Below are 9,926 nucleotides of genomic sequence, written 5' to 3'. Positions count from 1 at the left end.
TTAGATTCGTGGTCATTTTGTATTGACTTTATTAAACTCGTCATTTAAATAAAGATAAAAACTCGGCAAGTCTCGTTTTTATCTTTAATTAGATGACACGTTTATTAAATTCAATACAAAACGACCACTCATGCAAGATCCTATATTGATAATTTTCTTTGTAAAGTGAGTCCTTTATGATGGGGCTGAGGTTAGAGAATTACGCAACGTTAGTTTACATCATCATCATCATCATCATCATCATCATCATTATCATCATCATCATCATCATCATCATCATCATCATCATCATCATCATCATCATCATCATCATCATCATCATCATCATCATCATCATCATCATCATCATCATCATCATCATCATCATCATCATCATCATCATCATCATCATCATTATCATCATCATCATCATCATCAGCAGCATCATCATCATCATCATCATCATCATCATCATCATCAGCATCAGCATCAGCATCATCATCATCATCATCATCATCATCATCATCATCATCATCATCATCATCATCATCACCACCATCATCATCATCATCATCATCAGCAGCAGCAGCAGCAGCAGCAGCAGCAGCATCAGCACTATCATCATCATTATCATCAACATCACCATCGTCATCATCATCATCATCATCATCATCATCATCATCATCATCATCATCATCATCATCATCATCATTATCATCATCATCATCATCATCATCATCATCATCATCATCATCATCATCAACATCATAATCATCACCTTCATCACCATCATCATAATCATCACATTATCATCATCATCGTCATCGTCATTGAAATCGTAATCATCATCACCATCATCATCATCATCTTCTTCTTCTTCTTCTCAGAAAGGATAAACATTAAAAAGATAAATGAGCACTTGCAAATCCGCTACAAGTTTACAAAAGATATATGTCTCGAAAACTAATATTATATTTCTTAAATGAAGTTTTGGATGTGTGACATTATTTTTATTGTATACACATGCGCTAGCAGTGTTTTAAAGAATTGATTGAATATATTTCAGTACATAATACACTTATAATAACAAGAGCCCATGTTGGAAACAAATGTCGTTGTATTGAATGAATACGTAAGGGAAACACTTGTCATAGTAATTACAGCTACAGCTTAAGACTGATAAATATTCTAATACTACATATATATATATATATATATATATATATATATATATATATATATATATATATATATATATATATATATATATATAATTAATATCATCGATAAGAATTGATTATACAACTTTGGTCGTAAGAATTGATCAGCATTCGTTATTCATAAGACCGTACAAAGCTTTGATCATGTTACATTATTATAATCATATAATACATACATCAGACACAAGTTTCATAAGCCCTCACTACTTTAAAAAAGTAGAAACAGAATTTAATTTTTATCTAAACCCGAAATTAGAATAACAATTTGGCGTTGTGTTTTGTATTGTGTAATAAAACTACATGTGCTAAGTTTAATGAGGTGATTACTTTAACGGTGCTGATTATGTTGCAATTATTTTATCAGTTTAACATAGGGAAGACATAACTTTGATAACTTTACCATGATACTCATTTGCTATAGAAAGATGTATTAACACTTATACATCCGATCTAAATTCGAAATAGAGATTTCTGATAAGCATGATACCAGCTATTATGGTCAATCATCATTGATACAATAAGATGCAATTTAAGTAAGCGCCAAATCTATGAATGCGTGTCAACAAGAGTTTAACCGATTCAAGAGCGCCATGATCTCACGATTAATCAAGTATAATTCATAGTTCATGTACATGTTAAAGCAGTTTCAATAATTCCACATATATATATATATATATATATATATATATTATATATATTATATTATATATATATATATACTGATTCTTTAATTATGATTCCCATTAATCACTAAGTTTTTTAATATAAACTTTTTTTTTAACATATTTCAACTTTTTAACGCGTGATAGTTTACACAAATTACGTTCATAATATTACATTTATCAGCACATACAGTCGTGCAGGCTAAATGTTTACTACCATCCTCAATATCATGAAAGTTATGTCAAATCAACGTTTTCGCTAATAGTCATGAAGATTTTTGGAGCGCAAGATCGATTAAAATTTGAACTTATTTATACAAATTTATAGTTTGCAACTAATGGTACTACCATTATTTGCAGCTATGAAACGCAAAAAACAAATATTTCCAGGTATTCGTATTGTTTGCATGAATCGACGCCAGGATGTTCTGTTTCGCTTGAATATTAATTGTGATAACGTTATAGTACATAGTAAATAGTAAATACTTAGCATATTTTATTTGTTTCAGACCCAATTATTTGTTACGGTGTCCGGTTGGAAACAGCGATGGAAAATGAATGAAAACGGAAACTGCTAAGAACACACATGCCAAATGTGTCTTGTCATTAAATTGTTAATTTTGCACTATGAACATCTCTCATCCATATCTAAATATGCACGGAACGACCACAACTTTGAGGGCTTGTAAATGTCGATTGACCGCCCGTGGTTTATTTTTAAGTTTTTTTACACTGATTGTTGTGTGTTTCCTGTTCCTTTTATTTGAATCATCTATTTCATTTTATACTCTTAAAGCAATCTCAATAACAAGACAGGCAGACACGACAAATGTATCAAATCATGCGTCTTACTTCAACTTTACAAACTCAACCGTATTTAAAGCAATCGGACCATTCCAATTACCAACTACCGCGAACAGTGACTTACGATTCGAAAAGAAGCAAAATGTTCGTTTCGACCTTGAAGCGGATATTATTAAAACAACCATAGCTTTCAGCCAGCCACATCTGCCACTTAATGTAACCACTTACAAAAAAGATGCATTTGTTGATCTGAATTTAACACGAACCGAATCAACCACTAATGGCACGATACGTAATTCCACAGAGCGCCAGAGTGAATGCAATAATTGTTTTAAACATGATTTTGAGTATGTTCATTCAGAACGACCACATCTGCGACACATTGGACACGAGCGAACACATAGATCTTCTGATATTCGTTACCACTGTGCATCATAATGTCTTAAATCGACAGACAATACGGCGGACGTGGTTGTCATACACTAATAACAATACTGCAAATGCAAGGCACGTTTTCCTGTTAGGAAAAACAGCAGAAAACAGTTTACAAGAATCTGTGATGAGGGAAAATGAAATATATCACGATATCGTTCAGGAGACCTTTATAGACAGTTACAATAATCTAACATATAAAACCATCATGGGATTTAAATGGGCCGCCACAAAATGTTCTAATGTAAAATTTGTTATGAAAACAGATGACGACATGTGGGTCAATGTTCCTTCGATAATAAAAATGTTGTCGGGAACCGGTATGGCAAACTATTTACAAACAGGACTGACCGGCTATTGTCACCAAAAAGCATCACCAATCAGAGATAAACGTTCTAAATGGTACGCCTCCTTCAGTTCTTATCCGGAGGAGTTTTTTCCAGGCTTTTGTTCAGGGACTGGATACATGACCAGCATTAAAGTCGTGTCGGATATTTACCATGTTTCTCCGCAAGTGCCTTTCTTCCATTTGGAAGACGTCTACGTTTCATTGTGCGTTCGGCGACTCGGATATTTGTTAAATCAAACTTCAGGTTTCCTCGCAGGGCCCAGTAATATATGTGATTACAAAAAGGATAACGTCTTAACAGTTCATCAAGTTACACCTTCGAAGTTGATTGAGATATGGAAACAGGTTTGCAATCCTGCTTGACTGTTAATCCTTATGAGTCAAAAACAGCAAACCATGTGCATAACTATCGTTATGAAATCACTGTAGTTTTTTATGTATGTGATATTCAGAAAACTGTAGTGAGGAATTAGTTTGAACATTCTTTTTCTACGATAAAAAATGCATGAATATGATTCTTATTTTTGAAGTGTTCTGTAACTTGATTAACCCATACACTCTTAATGAAATATTATTTAAAAAACAATATTTTAAATATTGTTCCCATGTATTTGAAAATGAGCTGCATATACTTGTTCTGTCATGGAGTAGTGGAAAGCGTATCCATCTATCCACCGGAGGATCATGGCTTTGATCCCAATTGTGGGATTGTTCCTTCGATACCCTACCAAAAATACACAAATTACTGGTTATACACGGCAAATGGTCTCGAGAACATTTTGATGTAACTATATTTTATCATTTTTGCATGATGTGGATTTTTAGTTATATTTTAAGGTAAAAGTGTGAGTTTTGTTTGATGAATTTATAGTTTAGTTCATTATTAATTTAATTACGTATATTCAAGGTCAATACCATTTGTTTGATGGATAATGTTGACAATTTACCCACTCGATTGTTTTTATAAATGTTTTAAATTTAAACATAACAGCTTAGTACAACAATAATAATATACGTGTTCTTCCACGTTCTACATACCGTAAAAACGTCTGTACCAAAAGTAACAGTTACACAACAGCAAACATATTGAGGTAAACCTGGAGTGAAAAAGTAAAAGTAAACGTGCTAATAAGGTGAATTTGTTAGCTGTGTCATTATTGATAATTGTTTAACATGAAACTTGTGTCCTTTTGTTTTGAAAATCTATATTCATAACTCACTGGTATTGCTGACTACACTTAACACGACGCACGCATAAGAATAAGACATTTCACCAGTGGGTCTATAAAAAACATGATATAACCTCGAGTTTTTCGTTGACCCTATTTCTCAAGAACAAGCACTTGGCATTGATCTGAATAAGAAAATGTTGGTTATTGTTTCAATTGATATGCTTCCGTATTTAAAGCGGTTGATATAGATTAAAGAAATGCTCAACTTAAATACGGTAATCGTGCCCGTACATACGTGAAACAAAGTCATAAACATAGCCAAGTTAGAAGAGTAAATTTATGTCAAGCTTGTATTATATTCAGAAGACGTCATCCGGAAATCTATTTTCGTTAGAGAACCCATCTTATATAAAGGTATATACTACGCTGTCCCATGTCTTCCATCAACAGGTGTTTCTTTCAAATAATAACGGCCGATACGTTATGTGATTTCGAAAGAATGTTAATTGCTTTTACAGGGTATGTTACCACATATTAGGTTTCTTTCTAAAATCTAGGCTATGACGTAGTCAGTATTAGTCGAATGTTGCCAATAATACCAATTTGTGGTGCATTTGAAAATAGTGTACTTAAGTGTTGTAATGTCAAAATGACTCGGTAGAGTGTCTGTCTGACCGGGTGATCCTGTGTTCAATCCCTATTGCGATCGGGGGTTTTTTTTGACTGGGTTACATTTATGAACAACGTTAAATACCCGCATATGGTTGTGTATGTTGCAGAGCAGTATTTTTTGTGCAGATGTTCTGTATATAAATGGTAAGATGTTTTCGTCTCATTTGTTTCATTATGTTTAATTTCTGTTTGAAATATCATAGTCTTTTTTAAAACATTGAAGTAGTTTGAGGGGAATTGTTGACGTATCGTCTCGTTAATATGACCATGGCAATGTATCATTAGACATTTATTTGGGAATCATGCATTATAACTTAAGAGCATTGATACTATTTGTTAAATTCTTTGTAATAACGAATGTATACATTATTAATTTTACTAGGTTGGGTTAAATGACAGGGGCATTGGCAATCGAAATTTCAGTGGATATTTGGTGAAAATACTTATGTCAAAAACGCTTACGTAGTTTATATCAAGTAATACGCATGTTACTCAATCGTCAATAGCCAATACAACATATTGTTTATAAATGTCTTTTAGATATCAATAACACATTAAGAAGGCACGATAATAGTGTGATATATGTTAAAAGGGTGGAGCATAACAATTGAAGATGGTTTTAAATTTTAAAATGTATCCTCTAGCAAAATTCAAATAATCATAAGTAAATATCAGTATAAGTTTTACAACACTTTTAAATAAAGGAGCCGTTAGATGTGCTTGATGTGTTTCAATCCGACCGATGTGAATTGCCAATTAAACCGACTTGTGAGATATTACGCTTCGCTGCAAAGACTTTTAAAACGTCTTAACATAAGAACACATCAATTCAAATTCAGATTTATATGTATTTACTGTTAACATACACAATTGCGACACTCGAGACACATACTTGCATTCAGTGTTCTTGAATATAATTAAGAGGGTCAACTCATATTGTCGAAGAGTGTTCAGTTCACGACAGTATAAGAAAGCATCTATTACGCTACTCAAAACAACATGAGACATTTCATGATCATAGGCGTAAAACTATTTAAACATATCTGTTAAACCCCCGCATGAACATGGACAATATTTTGTTGTCCAGTGCATATTTCATTTTCAAAAAGTAAATGTGTATAGTTGCTAGATTCTATAATGCTCAGAAGTGGAAATAGTCTTATAGAAGTGCTACTTTTTTTCAAGAATACCGCAACGATATCAAAATAGTGAATACCATAATAGTTGTTATGGTAATAAACGTTATTGTTTTAAATGCTACATAATGTAACGAAAGACTTAAATACAGCATTAATATTCCGACGTTATACCATCGGTTCAGACGCTCTATTCCGATATTTAAACACAATTGTAAACACTCGGCCTTTACTGCGTAATACAATTTATTTTGCTTTTATATCAACAATGAGTAAGGATCAACAATCAGACAAAGTTTGATCACATGTGGCTTTGATAGTTGCAATTTGGTCTTGTTTGAGCGTTGATTAGTTTGAAACAAATGGTTGCACGTAAATCAGATTCATACTTTGAATATATATCGCCAAGATAAAATAATGACAATGTTCCCTAGAGATCAGATTCAAATGCGGATTGGGGACTGTTCTGTATATTCTAGGTAACGACACACACCTTACAATGACGGGCGCCGGACATAAGTCAATTTCAAAATTTCCACATACATCAAACAAAAAAAAAAAACGGCTTTTCATCGTGTTAAATATGTGTTTACCCTAGACGTGTAAAGCCTTCATCAAGATGTTTGTATTAGTAAACACAAACTATTGTATTTTTTAAACATGTAAACAAGTATTTTACATTTTGTTCACTGTATAGTTTTTTCTTTGAATATCTTTTAGGGTTTAGCTGTAGTCAATATGTGTGGATTTTAAAAACGTTTTTTTTCTAAAAGTAGCAGAGCATATTCAGTCAAATAATAAACCTTTTCCCCCGTTTTTCCGCTTCGATTGTATAAAACATTGTCTTACTAGTTTCAAATATATGTTACATTCGACGTTAACCTATTGTAGCTGTCATGCATTTATTTATCAGAAACAACAGTTTAATACTCGACCCTCAATACATAATTTATTTTTTGAAGTGTAATCAAAGTGGCTACACAACGGTTCAGTAACTTTTAAGACTTTTTGCGATATCAGCAATTTTGAAATACCCCACGTCTCCACTAGATTCACGACGGAGAATGGTTTATTTACAAACTCTTTCTGACTTGAATATATATATTTTCTTAAGTGCGTCAACATATTAAACAAAACAAGCCATTACTCGAAACCTTGCATGAATGCATTCAATGGTGAGAATCTCTATACTTTCGGCAATCGAATAAAGGCTTTGGGAACGTTTTGATATATCTTTGTCAGTTAATGGTGCGAACACTTTTATGCGATACGATAAAAAACGTCCTCGTACATACTTAAATATATATGAATATAAAAACCTGTAAACGCTGATTACCATATCAAATCTCGGTGCGAAAAACACAAAAAATGTTACATGAACTTAGTTTGTAAATCATTTCGATTAATGTTGATATACCATGAACACATTACATACACATAATCATTATATTTGACGGGTTTAATGTATTGCTTAAAGGTATAATTTACTTCATAAGATTTCACACGAAACACACTGGAGAACCGCTTTACCTTAATTTTAAATGTAAACTATTTATTCATCAGCGATACTATGAAACGAACAGCTATATTGTATAATAAAAGGTATATGTGTGCTTAAAAACGAAAATAACCCGCCTGACTGACCGAGCGCAAGCACGTTCGCCTTACTGACCGAACTCACGCCCGCTCGCCTGATTGACCGTGCACACGCCCGCCCACTAGAAACGCATACACACATCCAAACAGACAGACATAAAAACAAACTTACATATAGACGGACAGCGAGACAGACAGCCTGACAGAAAGACAGAAAGACAGAGATACCGATAGACAGACACAGAGACAGACAGACAATTTACAATGGCACACACACCAGGTTCACAACTAACCTTCAATGCTTAATAGAAGTAATAGTATTGGAATATAATCGCTACAACAATCATCAAATATTCAAACAAAAATGAAATTAACCTCTGCATATCTTAACCTGTCACCCCAAAACAAGGTTTCCAATGGTTTATTGTTCAATAACACACGATTTTAGACTTGGTTACTATTATTGTGCAACGACAAGTGAGCAAAATAATGTTTTAAAACAAATTCATTATCTCAACCGAAGCGTGGCTTAAATGATGTATATGTCCTTTTATCGGACATAAAATAGAAGTGTATGAGAATGTGTAACATATACTTAAAAGTTAATGCTGTTCAAAACTTGTATATCTCAGATACGATCTCGGAACGTCCCAAGGCAGAAAACAAAATACATTTGAATAAGGAAAACACATTAAAGATAATGAACATACGATATCGGTGCCTAATAAAACATATTGTACTTAAACTGAATGTGTGGATTTTCCTTTAATTTATGAAATATTTTATGGAAGAGATGTGATTGTTTAAACTGTTAGACGTAAAAATGTAAATTTTAATGGCCACGTCAAAACCATACAATTGATTTTTGGCATTCGACAAATACCTGACAACCCATGTATGCATCCACAAATGTGTCAACTGTCTTAACATATGTAACTAGAATGATTGAGCGATCGCATGACAAGACATTGTACAATGAAGCGTATATTTGTTAAGTGAGATAAAGTGTCTGTTTTGAAAGCTAAACGCGCAACCTATATAATCGAATAACTTGATTGGTAGATCGATAGATCGATCGATCGATTCATTGATGTATCGCTCTATATATTGATCATTGATTGATGTATCGATAATATATTGATCATTGAATGATTAATGATGATCGATTATTTTTGATCGGTGGATTGATTGATCGATTTATTTATTTATTTATTTATTAATGAGTGGATTGATTGATTGATATATTGATTGATAGATGTGTTGACTGATTAGTATATTGTTTGCTTACGTTCTTGCTTGACTTATAAATTGGCTGACTCACTGACCGACTGACTGACGTATTGATTTATTTTATTTTATTTATTGGTTAATTGATTGAGATTTTTTCGTGACAAAGGGTTATTCAATCATGTTGCAAAGAGTTGGAATTTAAAAATGGTATACATGTAATGCCATGAAATGAATATGTGTTAATATCCACTATTGTATAACAAATGCATGCATACTATAGATTTAATGTTTAATTGGACGCATGTAGAAATAGGTATATTTTGCTGTTTCATTGAGATTTGGTATTTACTGTTTACCCACCTTGTTAGAACTATCAGAATATTGGACTGGTTCCCACATGGATAGCATTCGCCACTAGCTGGATTGTTTCACTACCAGGATGCTGGACTGGCATCTACGTAGTAAACATATGCTGAAACTGGTATGTTCCCACTACAATGACACTGTGCTGATATCTACATGCTTAAAATAAGGTTAGCATGGTATGTTTTCACTACCTGGAAACTTGGTATTTACATGTTAAACAAAAGCTCAATCGGGTATGTTTTCATTATCAGGACATTGGACTGGCATATATATATATATATATATATATTTGATTTTACTTCAAGAAC

Source organism: Dreissena polymorpha, unplaced genomic scaffold, assembly GCF_020536995.1.
Source record: "Dreissena polymorpha isolate Duluth1 unplaced genomic scaffold, UMN_Dpol_1.0 chrUn106, whole genome shotgun sequence".
Taxonomy (NCBI): domain Eukaryota; kingdom Metazoa; phylum Mollusca; class Bivalvia; order Myida; family Dreissenidae; genus Dreissena; species Dreissena polymorpha.
This window is presented reverse-complemented; position numbering follows the sequence as displayed.